The sequence below is a fragment of the Callithrix jacchus genome, chromosome 1, assembly GCF_049354715.1.
Source record: "Callithrix jacchus isolate 240 chromosome 1, calJac240_pri, whole genome shotgun sequence".
Lineage (NCBI taxonomy): Eukaryota > Metazoa > Chordata > Mammalia > Primates > Cebidae > Callithrix > Callithrix jacchus.
Genome location: NC_133502.1, coordinates 5,213,966 through 5,224,472, shown reverse-complemented (window position 1 = coordinate 5,224,472; position 10,507 = coordinate 5,213,966). Strand labels below are relative to the sequence as shown.

The window sequence follows — 10,507 nt, the reverse complement described above, 5'->3', positions numbered from 1 at the left end:
AGATGGTCTTGATCTCTTGACCTTGTGATTCACCCGCTTCAGCCTCCCAAAGTGCTGGGATTACAGGCTTGAGCCATGTCTTTATGTTTTTAAGCATCTTTAAATTATTTTGTTTGAAGTGTGCCTCTTGTATATTGTATACATTTGAGTCATACTTTGTAAACCAAATAGAAATTCATTTTTTAAGAGATGAACTAAAATATAACTTCTAATGTCTCAACTCTCAACTCTGTCCTATTACTTTTTTGTACTTTATGTAATATTACCTCTGTTTCTTTTTCTGTGGAAGTGATTTATTGTTTTCTTATTTTATTGGCTATTTTCTAAAGTTTTGCATTTTTTTCATATAGTTAACTTTGATCTTAGGATATTTTGTAGTGTTCTCATTTTTCCACATTTCACTTAGGATTTTGTATCTGTTCTTTCAGGTTTTGCTGGAATCTACATACTGTCTATACAAAAGTGATAATGAACTCATTGCCCTTTCCTCTTTTCCTCTTCACTCTCCTCCCATTTTTAGTGTTATCATTTCTATTTATTTCTGACCATAAAATATTTACATATGATTCTTTCACTCCATCCCTTCCTTTATTTTATATTTTTATTGGTTCAGAGATTTTTTTCTTTGAAATTGTTGAAAATGCAATTACATGGCTCTTTTCATTTGTATGCTTTTCAGAACTGTGGTGTTCAAGTATCTTTTCTTTTTAAGTTACTTGATTTTTTTCTTGGGGGACCTGAGGATTTTTGTTTTTGTTTTCTTTTTCGTAGCTTAACAGTTCTTTGTTTTTGTTGCTTTGTGTTTCTAGTAGTTGGACTTGTTGTGAGACAATTTCCTCAGGTACCCATAGGACCCAATTAATTTGTTAACTCAGGTCTTGTTGCTCCTCCTCCTCTTTCCCCTCTTCTTCTTTATCTGCGTTCTTGTCTTAATTTTCTTCTTCACTTTTTAATCAATGTGACATATTCTTGGATTAGGGTGTTAACTAATATTTATGTCGTGTATTTTATCTTTTTTCAGGAAGTTATACTACATATTTTCTATGTTATTTGCATGGTTCCTTCCCTGCTTTTCTTCATTGTCCTTAAAATTTAGGGTTTTTTGTTTTGTTCTAATGCTGTGTACTCTCCTAGGTTACCTTGTAATTGATTATTTAATTCTTATACCAAATCTTTTTTCAAAATTAATCTTTAAAATTTTTTTAAAATTTTATTTCTTTCTCTACTTCTCTTTCTATTAATTTCTTCATGTTTGAATGGTTGATCTGCATTTTTTTCATATCACAAAATACTTGTTTGAGCATATTTTAACTCATCAGAGTTTTTTAATAATGTTTTTCTATAATTTTTTTGAGAAATTTATATGTATATATCTGACATTAAATTGACTAGCTACTTTTTGCTTAATTGGAGTATGATAGTTATGAATTTGCATAATTATATAAAGTTTTTGAGAATGTTTTCAGTAACCATGGTATCTCAGCAGTAAATGACATTTAAAAGAGACACAAATAGTCACCAAACTGTGGGAGGGGACAAAATAAAGAAATTGGAACAAAATTAAGAGGTCAGTAAATTCATAGGTGTGTTAATATCTGCTTATCTCAATATTAGACGTATTAGTTGGCATAATGTTTTCTAAATATGCATAGCCATCATAGCAGAGATGTTTACCAAAGTATCCTAAAATATCTAAGTAAAATGGACCACTTTTTATTAGCTGAGACTATTTAATGCTGTTACTTCGATCTGATAGGACACATTGTGTACTAGGAATGGGTCTTTACAGTAATAGAGATTTTGGCCTGATTCCTATATTTCACCTCTAATTTTGCAGGCTGACCATGTGCCTCTCTTTAGGCATCAAAATGTAAATTGTATTTGTACTTTTCTCAGACTTCTTCCCTATTTTACAGCTGTTTCTGAGAAATATGCCTAGGGTTTAAATCACTTGCTTCAGAATGGATGGAACGACATGTGCTCTGAAAGTTGTAGGCATTTAAAATACAGCTTATGCTGGGCTGTGTGTGTCATATTTTAACTCTTATGCTTTCATGAGACAACAACTTTCTTCTAATCTCTCGCAAAATACAATTGGATGCTCTTGATTTTTATTCTCCCTGGTCAATTTCACATTATGTTCCTAGTCCCTAACATAACAAAATACAGGAAATGATTCTTGAATACTAAATAAATACTTGTTTGTGGTTTGATATATGACAGACTAGAACACTGTGGAAAATAAGCTTTATACATAGCATGACTTGAGCATCATTCTTTCTTCCTAAATGTGCTAACCTTGACAGTCATCAAGATTCTTGCAACCAAAGTGTCGTCAAAATATCATGTAAAAATTGCAGTATTCATTGATCACTTAAGAAACACAAGCTTATATATGAAATGTTTAGCTATACATTTGATGTACAAACTTCTTTCTGTTATACATTTTATTTTGTAGAGATTTTTCTGAAAAATTTCAATAGACTTATATAAAATCAAATATGATAATTAAATTGGAAGACATATACAATGGAACTCTTTTTCATAAGTGTTAAAAAAGCAACTCATATCCACATGTTAGAAGTTATAGTTCTAAGAATGCATTGATGAAGCAATGTATATTCCAATTATTCGTCATCTCTATTGGAGAATAATTTTATTTTGGCATTGGACAGGGAATATATTTTTGTTCCAGGAAATATGGACATGTTCAAAGAATGATGGTAGCATATCAAATAAATCAAGAGGACTTCAGAGGAAACGTCTACTAGGAAATTTTGGAACAATTTGAGCATCAATCTTAAGAAAGGTATTGATAGATTGTTACCAACCAATAGATACAACCCGTAATCCAAAATGTTGAAATAAGTAAATGAATAAATAAATGAGGAATAATGGAAAACTCTTTTTAACAGTATAATGACATATAGTAAGAATAAAATAAATAATTGGAGTTAAAATTAATGACTGCTAAAACTAGTGGATGAAAATTTGAAGAGAAATGTGAATTTTACATAGCTTCAAATTATTATTTTATAAATTGCTTATAAATTATAAACAGAAGAGTAATAATTTTACAAAAGAGAAAAATTAGAGACACTGCTTAAGCAAGAAGTTAAAGTTGCTATGACTAAATATTATGGAAAATGAATATTGTATGATACAATGTACTTAAAAAGATACAGAATTGCTTTTGTGGCATTTATTGCAAAAGGCCATAACATGAATATAATAAATCCAATTTGAAAAACGTTTTAAACAATATCAATTTGTATTTTCCAGCCATGAAAATGTCAACAATAGACAAAATAAGATTAAACAAAAAAGGTCAGATAATTGTTTCAGATGAAAGACTAAAGCGACATGAAAACTACATGCTTTGTGTGACCTTCCTTTGTATGCTCCTACATAAATAAAACAGTAATTTGGATCATTATATAGATAATAGATGAAATGTCATTTTTTTCTTTGGATTAGAAGAAATTATTATATCAATGTTAATTTTCTTATTATATTGTTTTGTGTGGTCATATCCTAATGTACTTAGGAATAAAGGAACATGATGTTTTCTATTCACTCTTAAATGGTGGAGAAAAAGGGATATATTTGTATACCCAAATATGTACATAATACATAGATATTATCTCAAAAAGATGGGGAGGAATCAAGAGAATTATAAAGCAAATGGGACAAAATGTTATCAATTGGGAAATCTGAGTAAATAGTATTCGAGAGCTCTGAGTGTCATTTTTGCAATAGTTTAATAAGGTTTAACATACATAAAAAATAATATATGCATCAAGTTTTTATCAATTAATATTTTATATTATTTTTGTTAATGACAACAGTATCTATAGACATTTGACAAATAATATGTAGATATGATAATTCCTTATGTAAATGGTATGGTTTGGCCATGTCTCCACTCAAATACCATCTTGAATTATAACTCCCACAGTTTCCACATATTGTGGGAGGAACCCAGCAGAAGGTGACTGAGTCATGAGGGCAGGTCTTTCCTGTGCTCTTCAAATTATAGTGAATAAGACTCGCAAGACTGGTTATAAAAACAGAAGTTTTCCTGCCCCATCTTTGTCTTTGCCTGCTACCATCCTTTGTAAGATGTGACTTGCTCCTCTTGGCCTTCTGTCATGATCGTGAGGCTTCCCCAGCCATGTGGAGCTGTAGGTCCAGTTAAATCTCTTTCATTTGTAAATTGTTCAGTCTCAGGTATGTCTTTATCAGGAGCATGAGAATGGAGTAATACAATAGAATATTATTTTATACATATGTCTATTCTACCTTGTTTTATAAATTATAAATTTAACTAGTTTATATGCAAAACTGTTTATTGAAAACAATTCATGATGACTACTTGTGCTTAACTGGCATATGGACACTTGGAGGGCTTATAGATAAATTTAATGGAAATTGTGGTCTCCCAAAATTCATTTGCAAAGTTTATTGTGTATATGCATTTGTCTGTGGAGATATTTTTTACATTTACATTACATTGTTAAAAGGTTCCGTTTTTCAAAATGTATTCAAACAATTGTTAGCTCAACTTTCTTTTAGCACTACCCCAAGTTACTTTTCTTCCTGGTACAATGGAAAAACCTTATTTTTGTCATTCTACTTTGTGCACTCTCTTAAATACAATGAATTTACTATGCATCACAACAGATGTATGTGTTTGTATGTCTATGTTGGTTTGGTTATTTTCATCCTTAAGATCATATCTCTTTGGTGTTGTTATTTCTTTCTGACTCACTGTGTTAGGCTGTTCTTGCATTGTTATAAAGAAATATCTGAGGCTGGATACTTTATAAACAAAGAGTTTTAACTGGCTCACAGTGCTGCAGGCTGTACAGGAAGCATGACACTAACATCTGCTTGGTTTCAGGGGAGGCCTCAGGAAGGTTTTACTCGTGGAAGAAGGCAGAGTGGGAGCTTGCACATCACGTGGTGAAAGCAGGAGCAAGATGGAGTTGCAGGGGAGGTGCCACACACTTTTAAACAACTGGATCTCAGGTGAACTCACTCATCACCAAGGGAATAGAGGTTAGCCATTCATGAGGGGTACACCTACATAATTCAAACACTTCCCATCAAGCCCCACCTCCAACACTGCAGATTACATTTCAACATAAAATTTGGCAAGGACATAGATCCAAACCACATCACTCACCACTATCTATTTTCTGACAATAAACTTGAATAATCTAAACTCACAAGTCTGTGCCATCAGTTGAAATTTCAGCTATTACCTTTGAAAATTATGCATTGTAAGGAAGGAGAAATTGAGATGAATGCTCATGTAGTAGCACATACAATATTGTATTTTGGCTCAGCTCTGTGCTGGTGGAATATACAGATACATTAAAACAAAAGATGTAATAAAACTACAAAAACACTTTTTTACTTTAATATCCCTAATTTGGACCAATTATTATATTGTAAAACAAAATCCATTTGCATTTTATCTTGTTTACTGTTAATACAAAATATTCTTTTTTATGTCCATTTTTAAATTTAAAATAGTGCACATAGGCATGGCACAGTGTGGCTTATGCCTGTAATCCTAGCATTTGGGAGGCCAAAGTGAGCAGAAGGTTTGAGCTCAGGATTTAGAGATCAGCCTGGGCAACATGGCGATACCCCATATCTTCAAAGAAAAAAAAATTAGCCAGGAGTGGTGGTGTGCCCCTGTAGTCCAACTCCTTGGGAGGTTGATCTGGCAGGATCATTTGAGCGTGGGAGTTTGAGGTGCAGTGAGCCATGATCGCACCACTATGCTCCAGCCTGGGCAAGAGTGAGACCCTGTCTCACAGAAATAAATGAATAAGTAAAAATAAAGTAGTGCACATAGCAGCTGATTCTCCACACAAACTCTGAAAAATAGGTTTTGTGAAATATTCGTGGAAAGATAAATCATCTACTAGATAAAAATTACATTGCAAACATTCAAACAAAATGTATATTCTGACAAATTTAGAACTTTCTTTTATGTAAAGTTAATCTTTACATTTAAAGAAATGTAAAATGTAATTCTAAGCATATTGTAAGGATGCAGAAACATCTATTCATTGACTACTCACTTGTGGTTTGGTGGAGGTCTATGTGAACATAGAATACATTCTTTTCAACATGTATTTTCACCTAATCATTTAAAAATATTTCCATTGCATATTAAGGATAGTATCAATTCAGAAAATATCATTTTAATCTCATTAAAGAATAATGGCATTAATATATAAAATAAATGATCATTTTAATCACTTAAAAGTATTTCAAAATGCTAATCTATTATCTGAATAAAAGCAGTGGACAGACATTAATTTCTTAAGTTTATATTAATATATGAAATTCAAAATTTGGCTAGTTTTTAATTAAATATATTGACTATCTCCATGTGTTTGTGTCTTTGTATGTGTGTAAGCTTTTCCTTAATTCTTATTTCTAAGTGTTCAACCTACAAGTTTAAATGTTTAATATAATTAATGTTATATATTAATGTTAATTAACTCTCACTTTAATAAATAGCTTTCTTTGTTATTCCTCTAATTTTCCATTAAAATCTAGATTTTTATTAAAAAATGATACATAGTTTTAAGGCAACTAACAAGTTGGGATAGCTTAAGTTCATGATAATCTGCCTTGTTGTTTTCATTTACTGAAGTTCTGTAAGAATGTGGCCTAATCAATCATCAACAATCTCTAGTAGCAGGCAAATAGCATAGCTTATTGGAAGAATGCATAAAATATGTTTGAATCATAGCAAGTATTGTTTGCCAAACAAAATATTAAGCAGCATTTATCTTACTACCTTGAAACATGCAGATAAATATTTCTTTTAACTACTTTATCATCTTTCTCTTTTCCTCCATTCCTCCTTGTCCTCTACTTGTTATTATTTATGGAAACAAATTACTAACATTTTCAAGATACACATGGTTCTGATTAATAATTTGATTAATATCAGATAGAATGATAAATGCAAGAGAAATAAATTTTGATTTAATCTCTGCCTTTTTTTTTTTTTTTGGTACAGCAGTTTAGCCTTTAGCCTAACATATGAGTATCCAAATTTTATAAGTTGGAAAATGACAGCCATATAAAATAAGTTTGCCAGCATTTTCCAGCAACTACTAGGTGGTAGTAGATAGTGCTTTGAACACATCTGTCAATGAAAATCCGTGTCATGAAGTATTGCCTCTCATGTGATATCTATGAAAACAATTGCAAAGGTAAGTTCACCCCTCGTCTAACTCTCGGACTGACAGTTATCCTATTTTTGTGATAGGGCAGTAATGTATGAAAAGAAAAACTGAGCTTTGTACGAGTAGTTCTCTTATGCTATTCCAAGGTATGAAGTTGCAAATAAATCTTATCCTTCACTCCTCACTCCTCTCTGCTTATTATTCCGAACCAAGTCTGTTTCAAAAAGAAATGGAGAGTGACCACTATTCTTTGGTAGCACTTTTAATATTTTTGTTTATTCCTAGAATTCCATAGTAAGATCTCAAACCCACAATGGCTTGCAAGAGTTTCTGTGCGCCAGGCAATGTTGAGAGCCTTGCCTAACCCTGAGAAGAAAATTCACATGTAAAAGCCTGAATGTCAGTTAGCTGAGAGGCAAGTTATATCTTTTTATCCATTTTCATATGAATCATTTAACCACCAACTCATACTCAATTTTAGCTTAATAGAAATGGTTGTGAGCCACATGTGAAAAAAATGTTATACTTATTAAGATATGATAATCTTTACCACTCTCCAAATAAAAACAACTAAAAACAACAATTTCCTCAAAGAAGATGCTATAGTTAAATTATATATATATAATTTCTCAATGAAAATCACACATAATATATTTCAGAAAAGATTATCTTCTTGGATTTGTCAACAAATTTAATTTATAGTTCCTGTATAAAAGAATCACAAATTTAATTTATAGTTCCTATCTTATTTCACTCTAAAAAACGACCTTCACAGTGTAATTAATAATGGATTACTTTTTAAGAAATTGTTTATTACTTATTTTCCTCTTATAGGCCATTATACATTGACTGATTTATTTTGACAATAACTTAAAATATATATATTAAAACTAAATATATATACATTCTTCCTCCAATACTAACAGCATTAGTAATTTTAATTTTTGAGAAAATTAGTTATCATTTGTCTTACTTTAAAAATGATACAATGTTCTATTTTATAAATATCCCCAAATGTTTACTATTATTTCACGATTAATCATTTACATAATTTTCTTTCTCTTTCCCATATTGGTTTCTTAAATTAATTGAAAACATAACAGAGGTCCCCTCCCGGGGGTGGATAGCCACGCCCACCTGCCCCCAGACCAGGGAACCTGGGTGTCTGCGAGAGCTGGGACACCAGGCAGGGCTGGCAGCAAGAGGAGGAGGACAGTGAAAATCCGTGACAGATTCAGTCAACAGATGGTCAGCAGGTTCACATTGGTTTCACAGGCTCCTCAGATAATGGAGTATAAATCAAGAGAGTAGTCAAATTCAGATCACTCCTGGCTCTAATCAAACCTTCCTTGCCTCTAGAATACCTCCAGCTAACACCCAGAATCTCATACTTCAGACAGGTCAAGCCCAGGTTCAGGGAGTTGCAATTGGTGGTTCATCTTTCCTGGTCAAACCCAAGTAGTTGCTAATGGGCCTCTTGGTGTTCTGGGAAATATTATGTTTGTACCAATCAACAGTGTCCATCTAGATTCTTTGGGACTCTCAGGCAGTTCTCAATGACTGCAGGCATTAATGCCAATGGACATTTGATAAAGACAGGACAAGCTAGGGATAGTTCAGACAATTCAGAAAGGACTGGTGAGAGAGTTTTTCCTCATACTAATGAAACGAATACTGATAACCATTTATTTGTGCCAACATCTTCATCACAGTTGACTGTTATGATAGTACAGTTATATTACAACAAAACACAAATAGCTTGACTACTTCTAGTGGGCAAGTTCATTCTTCAGGATATGTATCCAGTCACCTGTTTCTGAAGAGACACAGGCACAGAATATTCCGGTTTCTATAGCACAGCCTGTTGTACCACATTTACAACTTCAAGAGTCTCAGCTGCCAAACAGTCAAGCCCATATTGTGCAAGACTACACAATCAAGCCCAAATTGGGCAAGACAATACAGCCATTCCATAGTGTGCAAGCCAGTCGTCAGAACATATCACAAAAGGCTTTGCAAAATCTTCAGTTACAGCTGAAACCTAAAACCTTTTTTAATTCAGGCACAGACTGTGACCCCTTCTGGACAGATAACTTAGCAAATGTGTCAAGTATAAGGGGCCCAGAACTTGCATAACTTGTATTACAGAATACTGCTGCCCAACAAATAACTTCGATGCCTGTTCAAACACTCACACTTGGTCAATTTGCAGCAGGTAGAACCTTCACTTCAACTCCAGTTAGTGTAAGTACTGGTCAGTTGTCAAATCTAGACAGAGTAAACTCTATAGATTCTACTGGTATACAAGTACACCCAGGAGAGAATGCTGACAGTCCTGCAGATATTAGGATCAAGGAAGAAGAACCTGAGCCTGATGACTGGCAGCTCAGTGGTGATTCTACCTTGAATACCAATGACCAAACACACTTAAGAGTACAGGTGGTAGATGAAGAAGGGGACCAACAACATGGAGAAGGAAATGGACTTCTGAGGGCAGCTTGCATATATCCCAACTGTAAAGAAGGTGGTGGGAGAGGCACCGATCTTGGGAAAAAGAAGCAACACATTTGTCATATACTAGGATGTGGTACAGTCTATAGGAAGACCTCACATCTGAGAGCTCATCTGCATGGGCATTATGGGGAACAACATTTTGTTTGTAACTGGATGTACTGTGGTAAAAGATTTACTCAAAGTGATGAATGAGAGACACAGAAGGACACATGCAGGTGAAAATAAATTTGTTTTTCCAGTGATTCCCCTGCCTCAGTGACCATCTTGCCAAACATAATAAAACACACCAGAATAAAAAAGGCATCCACTCTAGCAGTACAGTGCCAGCATCGGTGGAAGCTGTGTGAGATGATACTTTGATTACTGTAGGAGGAACAACATTTATCCTTGCAAATATCCAACAAGATTCTGTTCAAGGGATAGGAACGGTTAATACTCCCACCACCAGCAATCAAGATATCCTTACCAACACTGAAATACCTTTACAGCTTGTCACTTTTTCTGGAAATGAGACAATGGAGTAAATATTATACAAATACAAATGCATTGTGGTCATTTTTATACAGTACTGAGATTAATATTATTCCTAAGTTCTCAGATATCTTTGTATTGATGTGCAGAATTTTTGGATTGACAGTAACTTGGTTATACATGACACTGAAATGCTTTACTTTGTATGATATTTCATAGTATATTAAAATGGTAAAATCGCATGGGTTTTGTAGATACTTTTGGAATCCAGAAGAAATGAAGTTTTACCACATTATATAAAG

At 33.1% G+C, this 10,507-nt stretch overlaps 1 pseudogene; it reads left to right on the top strand.

Annotated features, from left to right (window-relative positions):
* The first annotated feature begins 8,640 nt into the window (after positions 1 to 8,640).
* On the top strand, positions 8,641 to 10,258 carry LOC100398635 (transcription factor Sp3 pseudogene; annotated as a pseudogene).
* The last annotated feature ends 249 nt before the right edge of the window (positions 10,259 to 10,507 follow it).